At 37.7% G+C, this 18,044-nt stretch overlaps 1 pseudogene; it reads left to right on the top strand.

Moving 5' to 3' along the window:
• Nucleotides 1–11,756: 11,756 nt before the first annotated feature.
• LOC102887534 lies at nucleotides 11,757–15,891 on the top strand (annotated as a pseudogene).
• Nucleotides 15,892–18,044: the final 2,153 nt, after the last annotated feature.

The raw sequence follows: 18,044 nt of genomic DNA on the forward strand, positions 1-18,044 counted from the left end.
ACAAGTCTCTGTTTGTCCTGCTCATTTGTTGCTTTTAGGTTTACATCCCACATATAAGTGATATGTGATTTTCAACTTTTTCTGTCTGGTTTATTTTGCTCAGCATGATTATCTCGAGGTCCATCCATGCTGTCGCAAATGGCAGTATTTCATCTCTTCTTCTGGCTGACAACCCGACTCATTTTACAGTAACTCTTTTTTCTCCCAATGCTGGAAAGGCAGACAAATGAGTCTGCCAAAGTTACATTGCAACAGGAATTAAGACTTGTTATCAAGCAGTTTCTTCCTGACCATAGCTAGGTAATAGGAGTTAATAGTTCTCAAACTGGAGTGGAAGCAAAAGCAAGATAAGAGATGACGATTATGGCAATAAAATAATTAAACTCCTTAAAATCAATTACTGACATAGGGATTTTAGCAATTTTTTTTTAAGTCATTCACAATGATCTTTTCCCTCTCTTACTGCCTTATGCCATGATATTTTTTATCTAGAAAGGAAATTAACCCAATGTGCTCTTCTCCCCGGTTTGATGCACAGTGTTCATATTCTCATCAGAATGAATCCTGCCTTCATTTCCTTCTTTTCTAGTGTTATATTCACATTTCCTTTGACTCACCCCCAACACAACACAATTTCAACACCCAATATGAAAGCCATTCACTGCAAAGCATGACCGGTCCTTGCTCAGATTCCTGTAAGCCAGGGCTGGTATCTGCTTTATTTCTAATCTACTCTAGTGAACGTTCTTTTTTGTTCGTTTTTTTTAATCAGATGCTTAACATTTTTGAGTGTATTATAAGCTTTAACTTGAAAAAAGTTATAGGCGTAATGTTTATTTGTTACTAATATGTACACTTTTAAATTTCTTTGTTAACTTTAAGAGAAAACCTTATGTCTACTCACCAAATGGCAGTTATAACCCTGAATGTAGAAGGTGTTCCATTCAAACTAGATCAATCTGAAGTAGGTCCTTGGTCCAGCATGACAAACTGACTGGCTGCCCATCAGTAAAATAAAGTCTGTGTATCCTTTGTCCTTCAGTTTCTTCACCTTGATCATCCCTGATTAATATCAGTGTTAGGGAGGAAGGGGGTAAATTAGAAACTTCCCTCTTCTGAATTTTGGGGTAAATTTTACAGTAAAATGAAAATTAATCCAAGTTGACATTATCTTCACACACAACCCACTTCTATACGGCAAAAGAAATAGAAGCCTTTTGGAGGTAGTATGGAATCGTTATAATATTTATTCAACAAATATGTATTGAACAACAAATATGGATACATCAGTGAACGAAATAGACATCCCTGCACTCAGAAAGTTTACGTTCTAATGGGGAAAATATAATCTATGGACATGAGAAATAATCCAGGGCATGACAAATAAATGGCTCATTTGCACAGAAATGTAGAAACATTATTTTATAGGGGGCATAGTCAGAGTAATGTGACATGAGAAATAGCATTTTTTTTTCATGTGTAATCAGAAAAAAATAATTCTCTCCTTGATGTAGTATACTGTGCATGCTTCTTAGGTAAACAAGTGAGGGAACCAGCCATCACTCTCACTATTGAATAGACAAAATAGGAACTGGCTCCCACATTCATTCTCAGTCTTAGTATCTCAGTCTTGATAAGCAGAGAAGGGCCTCCACTAGCATCCAGGCCTATATGAGGCCCTGGAGTTTATAAGATCCCAGAAGGGATCGAAGGTATAAGTGGAGGGGTATTTCTTTCTCTTGTGAGGAGACTAAAGTTTCCCATGAAGGCCTGAGGACACTTGTCTAAAGGAAATGAGTGGCTGCCTTGAAGTTAAAGGAGAAAAAGGAAAGTGAAAGAGGAGCCAGCAGAGAGTACCACATGTGAGCACCCTCACCTTGAAAGCAGAAGGTCCATAGGCTCTTACTGTGGGTCCCATAAGGGAACGACAAAGTTACAACTTTGAGATTCATGTGCTACCTCCGTTACAATCAGGCGTGTGTTTGTTCTGAGAAAAACTAAGCATATAGAACGGTCTCAGGAAAAGGATGGCAAACACCACTGAAACATAGTGCTTGGCTTTCCAGTGGAGACAACACACACACACACACACACACACACACACACACACACACACACACACCCCTACATACACGTACATGTAGACTCATAGGCAGAATTTCCACAGATTATCAGCAACAACACAATGATCCCTGATAGAGGACAAAAGAAAAACCCTTCTATACATGAGAATGTGAGACACACGCAAGGGAACAAAGAATATCCTTTAGGACAGAAGAGGGACTTTGTTGTACCAGCATAAGTTTATATGAAGAGTACATAACATATTACATACAATGCTTAGAATTTCTTTGGCGAGAGGTTCTCTAGTGTTCCAGGGTATAATCATGCAAGTAAAGTTCTCAGCAGCTTCTATATGGTTCCACACCAAGAAATTAGGTCAATACAGAGTCTCAGTCCTATGTGGCCAGTTAACTTTACAAAAACACATAGTAAACCTTAGTACAAATTTGAGCCACATAATCAAGTGATATGAAACTCTATATTTGTGTTCTGCCTACTAATAGTTTACATATGGATTTTACATAGAAAATATATTACTGAAAGTGGCCCAGAATACACAGCCCACTTTTGATTAATATTTCTGGGGCCTATGGAACACGATAGAGCCCACAGGAAAAAGAGTATCAGCAGTTACAAAATTGACTTTCTGGTTAGTATATTATATATTCTCTTTCCTTTACTTAGAACTTGAGCCATGTGTATAACATAATTTATGAATACATACTTTATTAATTAAATTCTAATCTTATAGAGGTAAAAATATAGATGTCATTAAATTATTTTTAAAAGAAAATTTTCAGTGTTATCATGTTTGAGTAATTAGTTTAGTTAATGTATTGAATACACTTCTATTTTGTTCATGTCTATTTATTGAGTACCAAGTGAGTGCATTGTATTACGATTAATTATAGAGCTACCAAAACATCTGTGTGGCTTTTAAAAAATAAAACAATGGCTCATAATATGTTTCACCTCAAAGAATCGATTTGCTATATTAAATTATTTTAATCACAGCCAAAACTAACACATTGTAAAAGCAGGGCAATTGAAATACAGAGTTGATGATACTTCAGGCTATCATTACAAGTTCTCCTAGACAGTTTATCTATTAGCAAATATTCCTCAAAGACAGATCTTTTGAATAGAAAAGAAATCATTGGGTTTTATATCACATTCAGCTTAGACAGTCCGGAGGATCCAAACTTCTTTGGAGTGCAAATAGCTAGTCTTCAAAGAGAATGAGAAAGCCGAATGCACACTCCGAGGGCATCAGACATTGCCAGAGCCCACAGTCAACAGGAGACGTGCTGGGAAGGCAGTCTCTCTTACCTGCCTCTATCACTACTTCAGAAAAAACACACATATCTTCCAGACACAGCTCACTGAGCAGAATTACTCTCTGAAACACTGAGTGAGGAGCCGCTTCTCCCTGATACAATGATCCTGTAGTGGCTGGGTCAGAAGAAGAGTAGGTATTTCCACGAGCTTGTTAGAAAAGACGGTATGACAGTTTCTTTGTAATGCCACTGTCTTTTACTGAAGATTTACAGAAAATCAGAAATCTAACCTGTTCATTACTCCTTAGAGCCAGTGTTTTTCTAAAAAATTCCTAGAATCTAAAAGATTCCTAGTGAGGCTACTAAATGTCTTCATTAACTGCTAAGGAAAACCCAAATTTTGCTTACTATGAATTAAAATTCTATCATAGACCTCACTGGATTTAGGTATAATAAATGTGTGCCAAATTGAAATAATATCTATATTCTCAGTATATGTGGTATACTATATACATTTGTAAAAATATCATCCTCCATGAACAAGGATCTCGATTACCAGGTTGAATAAAGATTTTTCTAACTTGAAATATGCAACTATCATGCCACAGTGTCGACCAGTTACCTAGATGACTGTTTTTGTTGTCATTTGCCTTGCTGAATATATATTGAGTCCACCTTTGGCTTGTTCAGATCTCAAAATCACTCCTCAAGAGGTATACTCTGACCATCCTATCTAAGATGATATCATCCAACTCTCTATTTTTTACCCTACTTTATTTTTTTATGACAGACATCATACTAACATTATAATATATATTTACTTGTTTATTGCTATATCCTTTAGCAGAATGCAAAGCTCTTAAAAGGGGAGAGTTTTGTTTATTAAATTCAGTGCAATATTGCCATCAATGGATAAATAGATAAAGAAAATGTGGTATGCGTTGCCATTTGCGACAACGCAGATAAAATTTAAGGGCATTATGCTAAGTGAAATAAGTCAGACAGAGAAAAACAATAGTGTATGATCTCACTTATACGTAGAATCTAAAAAAAAAAAAAAACCTGGACTTTTAAGTTGCAAAGAACAGATTGGCGGTTGCCAGAGATAGAACAGTGAGGGGATGGGCAAAAGCTAAAAACTTCCAGGTATAAAATAAATAAGTCCTGGGGATGTAATGTACAGCATAGTGACTGTATTGTACATTTCAAAGTGACTAAGAGAGTAATCAGACAGAGAAAGACGAATAGTGTATGATTTCACTTACGTGTGAAATCTAAAAAAAGTGAACTCAGAAATAGAGAGTAGATTGGTGATTTTGAGTGAGGGAGTAGAATGAGTGAAGATGGTTAAAGAGTACAAACTTCCACGGATAAGATAAATAATTTCTGGGGATGTAATGTACAGCATGGTGACTATAGTTAACAACCATGTACTGTATGCTTGAACATTGCTAAGAGAATAAATCTTAAAACTTCTTGCTACATACACAGAAAAATGGTAACTGGGTAAGGTGATGGTTGTGTTAACCAACCTTATTTTGGAAATCATTACAATATGACAGACATATATCTATATGACATATTCAAATTACCACTTTGTACACTCTAAACTTACACATTATCTTTCAGTTATACCTCAATAAAGCTAGGGAGGGAGAGAATACATGTTAAAAATAAATAAATAATTAAATAATAACACCATTTGCAAAGAAAATGGCTGAGATTTTCCAAAACTGATGAAAAACGTTAACCCACAAATTCGGTAAGTGCAAGAAAGCCATCCCCAAGCACATCATAGTAAAGCTGTTGAAAAAAAAAATCTTAACAAGTATCTAGAGAGAGAAAAAAAGTTGCTTTCTAAGGAACAACAATACACTGAGAGCTGCCTTCTCCACAGAAATATTCTAATACAGAAGACAATGAAATGACATCTTAAAATGCATAAAGACAATAACTCCTAACCCATAATGTTATACTTAGTGAATATATCCTTTAAAAATCATGATGAAATACATACTTTTCCAGCAAACAAAAGCTTTGAGAATTCATCACCAGCATACATAAATTAAAAGAAATAATGAAGGAAATTCTTCAGGCAGAAGGAAAATGTTTCCAGAAGCAAAAAAATGAAAAAAAAAAAGGAATGAAGAGCACCAGGAAAAGTAAGTAAATATAAAAAAACGAATGAATTTTAACAATACAAAATGATTCTTGTATTTTTGCAGAGTTTCCATATGTATAAAATATTTGTACAACATGACAACAATAATTCAAAAGGCAAGAAGAAGTGAAAGTGCATTAAAATAAATTTTCAAACATTATCAGGTAAGCGGTAAAAATAAATGGACAGCCCAGTGTCACCAGACACTAAAAGATCTTAATGTGAAAGACAAAGAAAAAATAATAAACATACAAACAAAAGCTGTCTTAAAAGAAACAAGGACGATATGGGGAAGAGAAGAAAAAGCTAAATAGCATACTGGTGAAAAACAGGTTTATATACTTAGAAAGATAAGTAAAGACACTGTATCCATGAAACAAGAAAAGAAAGCACAAAGGAACATTTGGAAAAACAAAAAATAAAGTGTTTTTAGAAATTAAAATGACAATAGCAAAAATTAAAGTTTCAATAAAAGAATGTGATGATAAAATTAAGTAAATCCCTCAAAAGGTAGAATAAAAGGAAAAATAAATGAAATATAGGAGACAAAAGATCAGGATGAATCCAGGAGATACAATCTCTAAATAAGATCTTTAGAGAAAAAAAGAAGAGATAAAACAGAAGGGAAGAAATTTTTAAAATTTTTTTCCAAGAAAATTTCCTCAGCTTGAAAGGCAGGAGTTTCCAACCTAAAAGCAATAATAAAAAGAATGAAAGAAAACTCATAAGGTCCATCATTAAAAATTTTCAGATCACCAGAGACCAAGAAAAGATTCAATAATTTCCAGAGAGAATTAAAAAAACAAGAGGTCCAGATTCAAAGGATCAAGAATCAATATGGCATCAGATTTCTCAATAGCAACACTGGAAGCCCAAAAATTAGGGGCAATTCTTTCAAGTATTCTTCAGAAACACGATTTTCATCTTAGACATCTATACCTGACCAAACAACATGCTGTGTGTGAAAACAAAACAAAATCTTGATCAGACATATAAGATCCCAAAATCTTTCCTCCCCTTGCCCCCTTGTTTTGATCGACTACCAAATGATGTTCTCAACCAAAATATGGGAGAAAAACAAGAAAGTGGAAGACATGAGATCTGGAAAACAGGGATCCATCATAGAAGCAAGACAAAGAACCTCCTCAAGACCAGTGAAGGGAAGTGGCAGGATGGCAGTTGTACATGGGGCCTTGTAAGCAAGCCAGATCAGAACAGAAGAGGGAGCCCCCAGAAGAATGTACTGCCGCATTTCTACCTCACCTCTCAAAAAGTACATAGATAGAATACCTATATTTTTATATATACTGGTTGTATTTAAGAGATTTACACTTCTGGCAGACAGAGTGAGAATAAGTTAATGATCATTTTTGCTTAAGTACACAGAAACCTGAAGAGAGTTAAAAGAAGAAGGAAAGAGTAAGGTGGAGAAAGCCATTTATTAACTCCAGGAAAACCTAAACTTGTAAAAGATAGGAAATGTAACCGTACCTTGCCATACATCACAACTGTGGGTAATATTTATATAGTACCAAAAGTGTACTCAGTGAATGTTGATATAATCAAAAATGAAACAATAAGAAAGGATGAAGAAGATGTATCCCGAGGATGTGGGAGATGATTTTAAGAGCACTAAATTTTTAACTTCCATAGTAAAAACCCAATAAATAAGACTTAAAGCTTTAAAAAAAAAAATTAGGAAAGAATGTTGCAAACAAGTTATTTAGAAATATAACAATAACCAGCAGAGAGAACTGCTTAGAGTTGAAAGAGGTTGCCTCTCGAGAATACAAATCAAAGAGAAGAGGGGTAGAGTAAGAGATGGCTGTTTTTCATTATGAGCTTTGTAAAAGATTTGACTTTTTAAACAACGTACATGTAGAACTTTGATAAAATAATATTAAATTTTAAAAGAGAAAGGGTGACAGAAAGCTTTGTGAGCCCCAGAATAAAACTAGAGTGAGTCATTGGTAAACTTGAAATGCTTGGATTCTAAAGCTATAAAACTTTGCTTTACTGTTTCTTATTTTTCTCAGAGGATTGATTAATTCAGAGAAAAAAAAAAATCTCTGTGAACTATTCTCTAATTATTAGCAATTAACATCCCTTTTCTTCATGTCCAGTTGCAAATCATTGTTGCCTAAGAACTAGGACTGCCAGGCTCATTCTAAGGAGGTGCATAGCTGATAATGTACCTTATAAAAGCCAAGGTGAAAATCTACGCTTCTTGTTCTAGTTCCCTTGTGTGACTAAACAAAAGGCATGAATAGCAATGTGACCCTCTGTAAAGCAGAATGTGTACCAGGTGCAAGGACAGATCACACTTCATGTCAGTGAATACACCAAGGATTTCCTTGCTAAACGACTTCACTCTGCTGAAAAGAATTACTGCCACCAGAGGACCTTTATTAGCAGAAGCAACTATAAATGAATGAAAACGCAACATAAAGCAACATAGCACTGGAAGATCAATGGCTCTTTTGGATTTATCCAAAGAACAGCTCTTCCTCTCTGCTTTCAGATCTAGCCAGCAATCGTGCTGCTTTATCACACAGATTGCCCAGATAGATTTTAACAAATAGCCTCTCCTTTGTTGCTTTCTTCTGCCTAGAAGCATTTTTTAAGCTAATATTGAGTTTATGATGATGTCTGGTGAGGATGGCATTACAGCCATAATTCTCATCTATGGTTTTGGGGGAAAATAAAGTATAATAATGAAATTCTACTGGGCATCCTCTATCTTCCCTCATTTCTTACTTGTGCAACTACTGACTCTTGCCCACTGATAAATGGTGAAATTTCCAATGGTGATTTCTTTGTCCCACTGGCCAGGTGAGCCCACCAAATATTGGGTGTTCCAACTCCAGGAAGAGAGTTCAGCCATATCTACTTTTACCTGCTCCCACTGTCAACAAGAGAATTGTTTCCCATTTTGAAACACATCTCCCACAGAGGTGATAAGACTGGCTATAAAACATGCAGTTAGGTATCATGCATGATGGAAAGAAACAACTATGATCTGGGTTTTAAAAAATTCTAGCTGTGGAATGTTTCTGAAAATGATTATGCAGTCAAAGCATCCAGTTAACCATTTCTGAAAACCTGATTTCCATTGTGCTGTCTGTCCGTTTTAGCATGCTTTACAATTCTCGGATGGTTTCCATTCATTCAACTCAAAAACATGAGTGCTAATTGCCTTGCTCTGGACTCTCTTAGTAGGTGTAAACTTTCCATCTGAGGCATGAGTCTAGTCCCATGATTCTTGTTAATGTTAATAAGTAAAGCTCTATAATAAAATGTTGGCCAGGGTAAAATAGCTCTCAGAACATATGGACTCAAGATGCTCCTTCACACACAGGCAACAAAGAACTGAATCCAAGAACCTAAATGTTTAGTGTTCTTTCCAGCTCAAATTAGTTTTCTGCCTCATTTATCTGGAAATAGGTGCAAAGAATTTTTTTTGACCCTTCTATTCATCAGTTTATAGTTGATAAATCATGTTGCACTTTTCCAGTGGGAGAGATATTGTCAAGGTAAGCATTTTTCACTCATCATCACTTGCTGCAGGGAAGATATTTATAAGACATATAAATATCTTATATGATATTTATATATTTGATTTGATAAGATATAAATATCTTATAAGATACAGGGAGTTCAAACATTTGGGGACAGACAGGACCTACACATGAAACAGTTAATTAACAATGATAAGGAGAGTTCTCTAAATGACAAATGAATGATGCAAATGAAATGTTATAGGACTTGGGGAAGGGGAGGCACACTGTTTGGGCACGGAAGGTAGATCAGCAGGAAACAGGAAGTTAGAGCTGGACCTTTCTGTTTGAGATGGAACTAAATGGAAAGAGAGCATGGTATAATTTTTAAGAGTATGAACTATGGAACAAACTCTGGCTTCAAATCCCAGCTCTGCCAGTTGGTACCTGTGTGGTCTTGAACAGGTTATTTAACATTGCCAAGCTATAATTTCTGCATTTGTAAAAGTGAGATTAAATAGTATCTGCCATATTAAAGGGTGTTGAGATTAAATTTAGTTAAAACACATAAAGGACTTGAATAATGTCTTGCACAAATATAGTTGCTGTTGCTGTTGTTGTTGTTATGAACAGGAGAAGAATGGAGAAGACATTCCTGACAAGGAAAATATCCCAACAAATTAATCAAATTAATAAATGATTTAATCATATTTAATCACGTGATTGTGCTGATATGAAAAGCTCATGCCAGCACCAGCATCAGCAACTTTTTCTATTTGTCCTTAATACTAGTGAACTGGCAATTTGGAAAAGTAAATATTTAAGTGATGAGATTTCACTTAAATTACGAATTGCCCATAGCTGCATTGGAAATTTTTATTATTTGTCCAAAAGGTAAAGAATGGAAGCATATGTCATTAATTTAACAAGAGACAGATCACATATTTGTTTAATGACTTCAGCTCAGTCAGACATGAAGACCCAGGTGCATTGGATACAGGCATTAGTGCAACACGAAAAAAATAAGAAAATGAGGTGCCAAACAGTCCGCATGATTTAGAACTCACTGCTCCAGTCACTATGAATGCAAATGTCTCATTTACATAAAATCTACTCATATTGATGCTAATCGGGAGCAAAGGAGAGGTTATCACTTCTCCTATCCAGCATCAGAAACAGGAAATCAGAATTCAAATTATTCCCTTTGGAAATGGTGATAGAATCTTTCAAAGTGTTATGTTAATCAGCTTTAATATTTGTATATTAATTCAAGAAATATCTATCGAATAAAAAGCATTTATTGAGTGCTTACCATGACCTAGGCATCATCTTAAATGTTTTTTATACATTTTTCATATAACTTTTTACAACAATCCTAGTAAGAAGTTTCGATTATTATCCCCCTTTACTGATAAAGAATTGAGGCTTAAGGAGAATGAGTAACTTGCCTAGTATCCCATAGAATGCCTATCTGATTTTAAAGCCCACGCAGCGTACTCAATATTAATTAAGGAATTTAATCCAACTCATTTCCACCTGCTCATTCCCATTTCCACTACTAAAAACAAAGCATCCAAAGAGCAGCTCTTTTTCCTTTAAGTCAGACAGAAAGTGATGCAAGGAGAAAATATGAAAGAAATAAGAATAGTACTAGTGAAGAGCAATTAGGGGGATAGTTTTATAAACTATATAAATAAATGTCTAACCAATGCACTGTATACTTGAAACTAATAATAAAATAAAATTTAAAAAAAAGAATAGTACTAGTGGGAGCGTCACTGACGTGTCCACCTGAGTACAAAGGAGAACAAACACTCAATACTTACATTGTCATTACCTGCCATTCTGTTTTAATCAGCCAATAGCAGCAATAATCTAAGTTAATCGAGGCATTACATCACGACATTACGTACAAGAAGATGAACTGCTTAAGTGGTTGTTTTTAGCAAATACAGAAGACAATTTGAGAGGCTTAATGCAAAGAAATAATATTTGTGCGTTTCCAGCCAGATACAGCTGAGAATTTCCCATGGTACCAGAGTTCTTCAAATGTGTTATTTCAGGCAATCTGTAGGAGTAAGACATAAGAGCCAAGTAAATAAGTAGAACCTTGCTGTTGAGTCTTTGATTTTGAAAGCAATATTGGTTTTCACCTTGAGAAGACTGTTTTGGATCTTGAGTCGGCTTCCATGCCATTCAGTTGGCAGCTACTTCTCCTCATTGGTTGTCCCACAGACCCAAAGGTCTCAGCTCCACTAAGGACCTCCAAGCCCCACCTCCCCAGATTCTCACACCCACAATGCTATGCAGACTCCCATGGAGGGATCCTTTTAATATTGCATCTCTTAATTCCAAGTGCCACCCACAAATACAAGATTCAGGGGAAACTCAATTTACAAACAAGTTGGGAATAATTAAAATCAAGTCTAACATAGAGAAACAACTTTAAAAACTTTATTTAAATGTGGTTATTTCCAGAGTTTATGGGAAAAATAAAAAAGCTAAACAGCAAAACACAAAAGTTAAACACTTTCTCAGATGAATGCCATGGAGACACTTCCATATTAGTCTCCTGTCTCACCTTTTATTTTTTCTTTTGAAATAGACTTTTTCCTCAAACCTTTAAATCACAGATCTATACTCATGCTTTCAGAAGAAACCCACTGCCTGACCACAGGAGTTTATTTTACTTAACGATCAAGTCATAAGAGACATGGAGCAGCAAAGTCCAAAACTTGCATTTAGCCAGGACTAACCATGGTGGGTGGCGGGGGTAAAGTGAAGGCGCTCAGTACTGCAGGTCTGTCTCCCTACAGGCCCAGGTAACCCTCTCATTCTTCCTAGTTCTCCAAAAGAGAACCACTGTGTGAACGCACACACAGCAATTTTTCAACGAATGTTACCAGAGAATTTTAAGAAAACTATCATCTCAATCCATATTAAGGAAAATAAATATTTTCTTAAATACAACATACACTGACTTTATTCTCTGAGTATGTGATTTCCCATGGGCTCATTCACAAACCCAGAGGCCAAGTGCAGGAAAAACAAAGCCTTTTCTCACCACTGAGCTAGATGCCCATCAATTATAATCTCCTGACTACGCCAAGTTCTGGCCAACACTTCAAAAAGGTCCCTTTTCTTTGCCTCAAGTCTGATCAAATTCCTGGACATGTATCTCTCATACTCATCTCTGTAAACAAAAAGATCAAATGAGGACTCACCATTTTCTTGTTCATAGCAACTGTTCTGTAGTCAAAAGTGATGTTCTACCACTTCTATTTGAAGGAAAAAAAAAAAGCCACTTAGTAAAAATCGAAATCAAATAAAATGTCTTTACATGCTTTCATCCTAAAGCTGCATAATTTAAAATAGCATGGGTTTTGTAAATCATTTACTGATTGGTTCTATTGTTCTAGATAACACCTACTTAATGCAATAATTTTGTGTGTCTTTATTAGATAGGGCTGTCATACTTTCATGCTACTCATGGCAGGTATTTCATAATTAGCTTTATATTACAGTAGCCTAAGTCTTAGAATGCTATAAATATTTCTTTTCTTTATAGTCCAGACTTCCCTGCTTCCTCATTCATTCCCCCTCTTCTCTTTTTCTGACTTCCCTTATTCCCTTTCTCCATTTTTTCCCTCTTCTGCTATAATATTTCCCATGATATTTGAGAACTAAAGTGTGGAAACAAATCTGAAGCATCTAAATTATGAGAAACTAAAATCGAGTATTTATGCCTTCCCCAGGTCCTTAAAAGTCAATGCATGTAAAGCAATGTACAAAGCATAGAGTTTGCTATTGCTTTTAGAGCCCTTAATTAATTTAATATTTGAGGAACATTTTTAAAAATCCATGGATAGAAAAAATAATGGAAACCTGGAAGAGAAATTTAAAAGTATTTCTATTATTAGTGGTTTTTAACAAAAGTATGGAGGGAATAATTTTAAAGATGTAGAGTCAACACTTCACAACCCTAGTAGTAACCTGACAGGACAGAAATTATTTATCTAAACCAAGAGTCATGAAAGTAAGGGCTATGGACCAAATGCATGCCACTGCCTGTTTTTGTTAATGAGGTATTTATTCTTGGAACATAGCCATGCCCATTTATTTATGTATGGTTCATGGTTGTTTTTGCCCTATAATGGCCAAGTTGAGTAGTTGTCACAGACACCCTAAACTATTTACTATCTGGCCCTTTATGTAAAAACTAATGTAATATTTATAAAACTTATTTCATGCATTTATTAATATGAACAGAAACAAGATTTCTAAAAGAGATAATCATCATCAAATTTGTACCTTATATTTGAAAGTTGTCGCTGCTATTGTGATTGTTATAACATATTGTGTCTATGTCCTAAAGTGTTTATCAGTAGTTCAAAAGAGTGATGCTCACTCTTTTTCACAAGTGAGACATTTGACTTAGTCATTGCCAAATCTATAAGCGAAAGCTTGTGCAGACTTCTTGAAACCTTTCTTAGTGCTGTTTCTGATTGCCATGAGGTTCCAAGGATCTGAAGGCATTAATACAGTAGCTGAGTATAGAGCCATATTTTACCGGTTAAAATTCTGATTCTACAATTAATAGCTATGCCTCAGTTTCCTTGTCTATAAAAGTGGATAATAATAACACCTACCTTACAGGTAAAGATGTCTAGAAGTGTGCTGGGCAATACATGCTTAACTGGCACTCCATAAGTATTAGCTGTAATTATTATTATTTAAAGGTGTTCATCACTCTGTTCTGAAACATGCAGTGCATACTCCAGGATGACAGTTACTTCACTTTATCTTATAACTCTGGAATTGATTATGTGTTCCACATGATGGTTTCATGTTGAGCATGGCTATGTTCTAGAATGAACCCATTAGTTAATAAATATTTATGGAGCATCCACCCCACGCAGAGCAACTGGGGATACAAAGAAAACATGAGCTAAAGTCCAGTCCCTGACAGAACTACTAGCACTGGTATCCAGGGGAATGAATGTATCTACTTATGACATAAGCAAACAAAAAAGTGACAGTAATTATCCTCTGCATTCTTCTGGACAAAAGGGGATAGGAAAGTCAGAACATCTTTAATATGGAATGAAGCATGGAAGTCCTACCATAATTAGTCTGTATCATCAATTTACCATCTGTAAAAACTCAGAGGAAAGAGAAAGCTCAGTGAAGCATGCAGTTGTCACATGAGGAAGGCTTCACAGATGGGGAGAAATATGAGTTAATGTGAATTGGTAGAGAGAGCAGAGGAGATCTTGCAAAATGAAGGATCACAAAGGCAGTCTAGTCATGGCATAGGCAGTGAATAGACCACACTGATGGTGATTGTGGGATCCAGTGGCCAGGAGCCATATGTGAGATGTGGACTTGGCACAAATATGAAAAAATAAATGAAGCCTATAGAGGGGCTTAGTGTGGGCTTTTTACGGAAATTGCGCCTCTCGAATTTCCAAATGGGGGCATTGGTTTGATGGCATGTGCTGCATTTAAAACCTGTTGAGCTCGACAGCCCATCCTATCTCCCCGGCAGATCTCGCTCCACGGCTTGGCAAAGGAAACAGTGCCTCGACTCTGCTTCTGAAATCTGTGATCACTGAGGACATCGAATTAGAAAATGTCCTTGATCCTGACAGCTTCTACGAGCTCAAAAGCCAACCCCTAGCACTATAGCTAAGGAGGATCCTAGACCCTGCCATGTCATTATCTTCATTGTAGGTCTTGCTGCAGCAGCAGCTAATGTGGGCCCAGGCCCAGGCCCAGGAGAGGCATGAGCGTCAGGGACAGCCTCTCCCTTCCCCAGTTCTGCACTTGTCTCTCCTGCCATCTCTGTGGTTGGTGTCTCTGCTGGGGGCCACGCATTGGGCCATTCTCCCCTTGCTCAGGTGCCCAGAGAGGTGCTCAAGGTGCAGATCCATCTGTAGAACCCAAGACACTACACCTGAAGCAGGTGCCCCAGCAGCAGGTAAAACAGTACCTGTCCACCACACTTGGGCCACAACTGGCTTCCCAGACCCTCACTCGACCATGGGGGCTGCTAGTGCCCAGCTGCTCCTTGCCCCTGAGGCTACCCATGTTACTGGCCCCACAAGCAGCACCCCTAAAAGCCTCATGTAACTACTCATCATTGGGTCAAGCTCAGAGAAGACTGATGATGTTATTGATGAGATCATCAGCCTGGAGTCCAGTTACAACAATGAGATGCTCAGTTATCTGCCGGGAGGCACTGTGGGGCTGCAGCTCCGCAGCACACTGTAAATGTCAGGGAATCCTTTTGATGCGTACAATAGTCAGGGCGTGGCCTCACCTGCCATCACTGTCAGCAACTCCTGCCCAGCTGAGCTATCAGACACCAAATGGGAGATCTCTGAGAGGGAGACCAAGACCCTTTTGAAGAAATGGCAGAAGGACAATCACAACCTAATTGAAAATTATAGGCAATTCAACATTAATGACAGGATCAAGGAGCTGTGCACCCTCACACCCAAGTCCAGTGACCTTGAGATGTGCTAGAACAAAAACACCATCATGGAAGTGTCTGTGGATTATATCCACAAGTTTTAGAAGTAGCAGCGCTCCAAGTACCTGGAGAGCCAGCAGCAGTCCCTGGAGCAAGCCAACCACAGCCTGCAGCACCATATGAATTCAAAAGCTCAAACTTCCAGCCCAGATCCATGGTCTGCTGGTCCCTCTCATCCCAGGGCTGGTCTCCCTGGCCACAACTTCGGCCTCTGACAGCCTCAAGCCAGAGCAACTGAATGTTGAGGAGGAGGTCACGGCCCTTCCCTCAACAAATTCCCATGCAAGCATTCCACTACGGAGAGGACTGATACTTAAGCTCCTGGCCTTAATCTGGGACCAAGGTGACCTAACCTAGGAGGGCTCTGAGCTGACCTTGCCCTTGGTGAAGTGGGCAGATCTTGAAATCTTGCGGGTTGACATTCCAGATCTAGATCAGGAGTGAGAGTTAGACCCTTACCCTTGGGCAGAGTCCTGCCTCTTTTCTTGAAGGGCAGTTTGGAATGATGATGGTTAGTTGGGGGCTCTGAGTCCAGATCCCCAGAACCAGCACTCCATTACTTTTGCTGGCATAGAGTAATAATTGAGAAGGTCAGTGAAAGACTAGTCACAGGAAATAAAGTGGGAAAGGGGAATTAAAGATCACCCAAGGGCTGTCCCAATGGACTTTAGAAGCAATGATGTTCCTGGTTACAATCAGAAAGGGGTGAGGAGGACAGGCTCTGCAATGTTACTTCCAGTTGTCTTCAAGTGTACAGTAGAAATGAACTGTCAGAACGATGACTTTACAAACACCGCATATAAACATCTAATGGGTTCTTTTTGTGTGGTCTTCAAAGAGTGGTCATAGCTCCAGTATTTCTTATGGCATTCAGAACTCATTATCTTGAAAATATTTTCTATAAAACTGTAACTACAATCTGTATGTGGGAAGCTGACTCAGAGCCAAATTGTTCCTTTGGCAGCGATCTTGAGAGAACCACCTACTGCTGCAGAGTCAGCTCTTCTCACAATGTGTATCTGGTGGTTAAAAAAAAAAAAAACTCAGGGCCCTGAACACACTTCCCAGCTACACCCACTTTCCAAAATTTCTTCTGTGAACATCCCACCTCTCAACTTCCTGATTACTCTTAAGTCCCTAGAACAGAAGGTGAGGACTTAGACACCCAACGAAGTGATGACAGTGTGAAGGAAAAGGTGGGAGCATGGATCTGAAATTTACCATCGCTGGGCAGATCTGATTCCTTCTATTTAAGCAATAGCTTTTAAGTAAATACTGTCTTTCAGATTCCTCCCCTTCCTTGCTACTTCTCGAGGTGGCATCTGTCTATATTTAGGGATTAAATCCAAATCCACACACTCAAGTTCTTGGGCTGGTCTCAGGACTCCATGACAATGTGGCCATTTGGGGGCCCAGCCCCTCCGACGGAATATGAGATGAGGAGCAAGGTATTGGCCTCTTCATCAACCAACGACATTATAGTGCTTTCCTGCCCTATGGGCTCCAGTGCACCAAGGTGAGTGGTGCTCAACATACAGGGCAGAGTAATGGAGGCCCAGATGCTACACCAGTGATGGTGCTGGCTGGCTCAGTAGTGCCCAACAAAAGGTACCGCAGTACCCAGCTGACTGCCTGGAATCCAAGGAAGTGAGTCTGGGCCAGGAAAATAGAAGATAAAATAAATGCTAATATTCATGAGCTCATTTGACCTGCATACTTAGAAAAAATATTGGTTTGGGTTTTCAAGGGGCTTGAAGGCAATGTCTGATGCGGGTAAAAGCCAATACACAAGTTACATAAATATTCAGATTGCATTACCCTGACTTTTGCATTACCTTTCTCGTTCTGTTGCCGTGGTCAGTAGCTTTAAGAAAAGAGCTGTTCCCATCCTCTGCTTCACTAGCACCACTGACCCAGCCCCATCATTTGCCTTCTTAGGGTTGCTCCTTAGCACAGCTGTCTTCCACTCCAACTCCTAAGGTCTAGGACCTGGGACATGTTTTTGAGGGAGAAGGGCTCAGCCTGTCCTATGCTCTTTATATATTTTTTTTAATTCATTTTAAACTTTGAAGGTTTACCCAGATTAATGGCTATCATTTTTTGAGTTCTAACATTGTGCTAGCACATTTACATATGTAATATATACTGCAATATTTGGAAGTAAGTAATATTCCCCTACCTTTCTATAGTTGAGAACTGAGACACAGAGAGGGTAATCAGCTTGTTCTACGTCACACAGCCAATAAAAGTGGCAAAATCAGAACACAAATCCAGGCATTCTGATTCTAGAGCTGTTTTTTTAGTCAGATAGGTAGACAGATGATAGACAAATAGACAGATCCATAGATAGATACATAGATACATAAATGATACATAGATTCATAAATGATGCATACATACAAATGGATGGTGGATGGATGAATAGATAGACAGACAGACAGGGAGATAGATAGGCAGATATACACTGACATGATACCTGGAAATTGAAAGGAAGCAATATTATAAGTAGA

This window comes from Pteropus alecto, unplaced genomic scaffold, assembly GCF_000325575.1.
Source record: "Pteropus alecto unplaced genomic scaffold, ASM32557v1 scaffold3, whole genome shotgun sequence".
NCBI classification, from domain to species: Eukaryota; Metazoa; Chordata; class Mammalia; order Chiroptera; family Pteropodidae; genus Pteropus; species Pteropus alecto.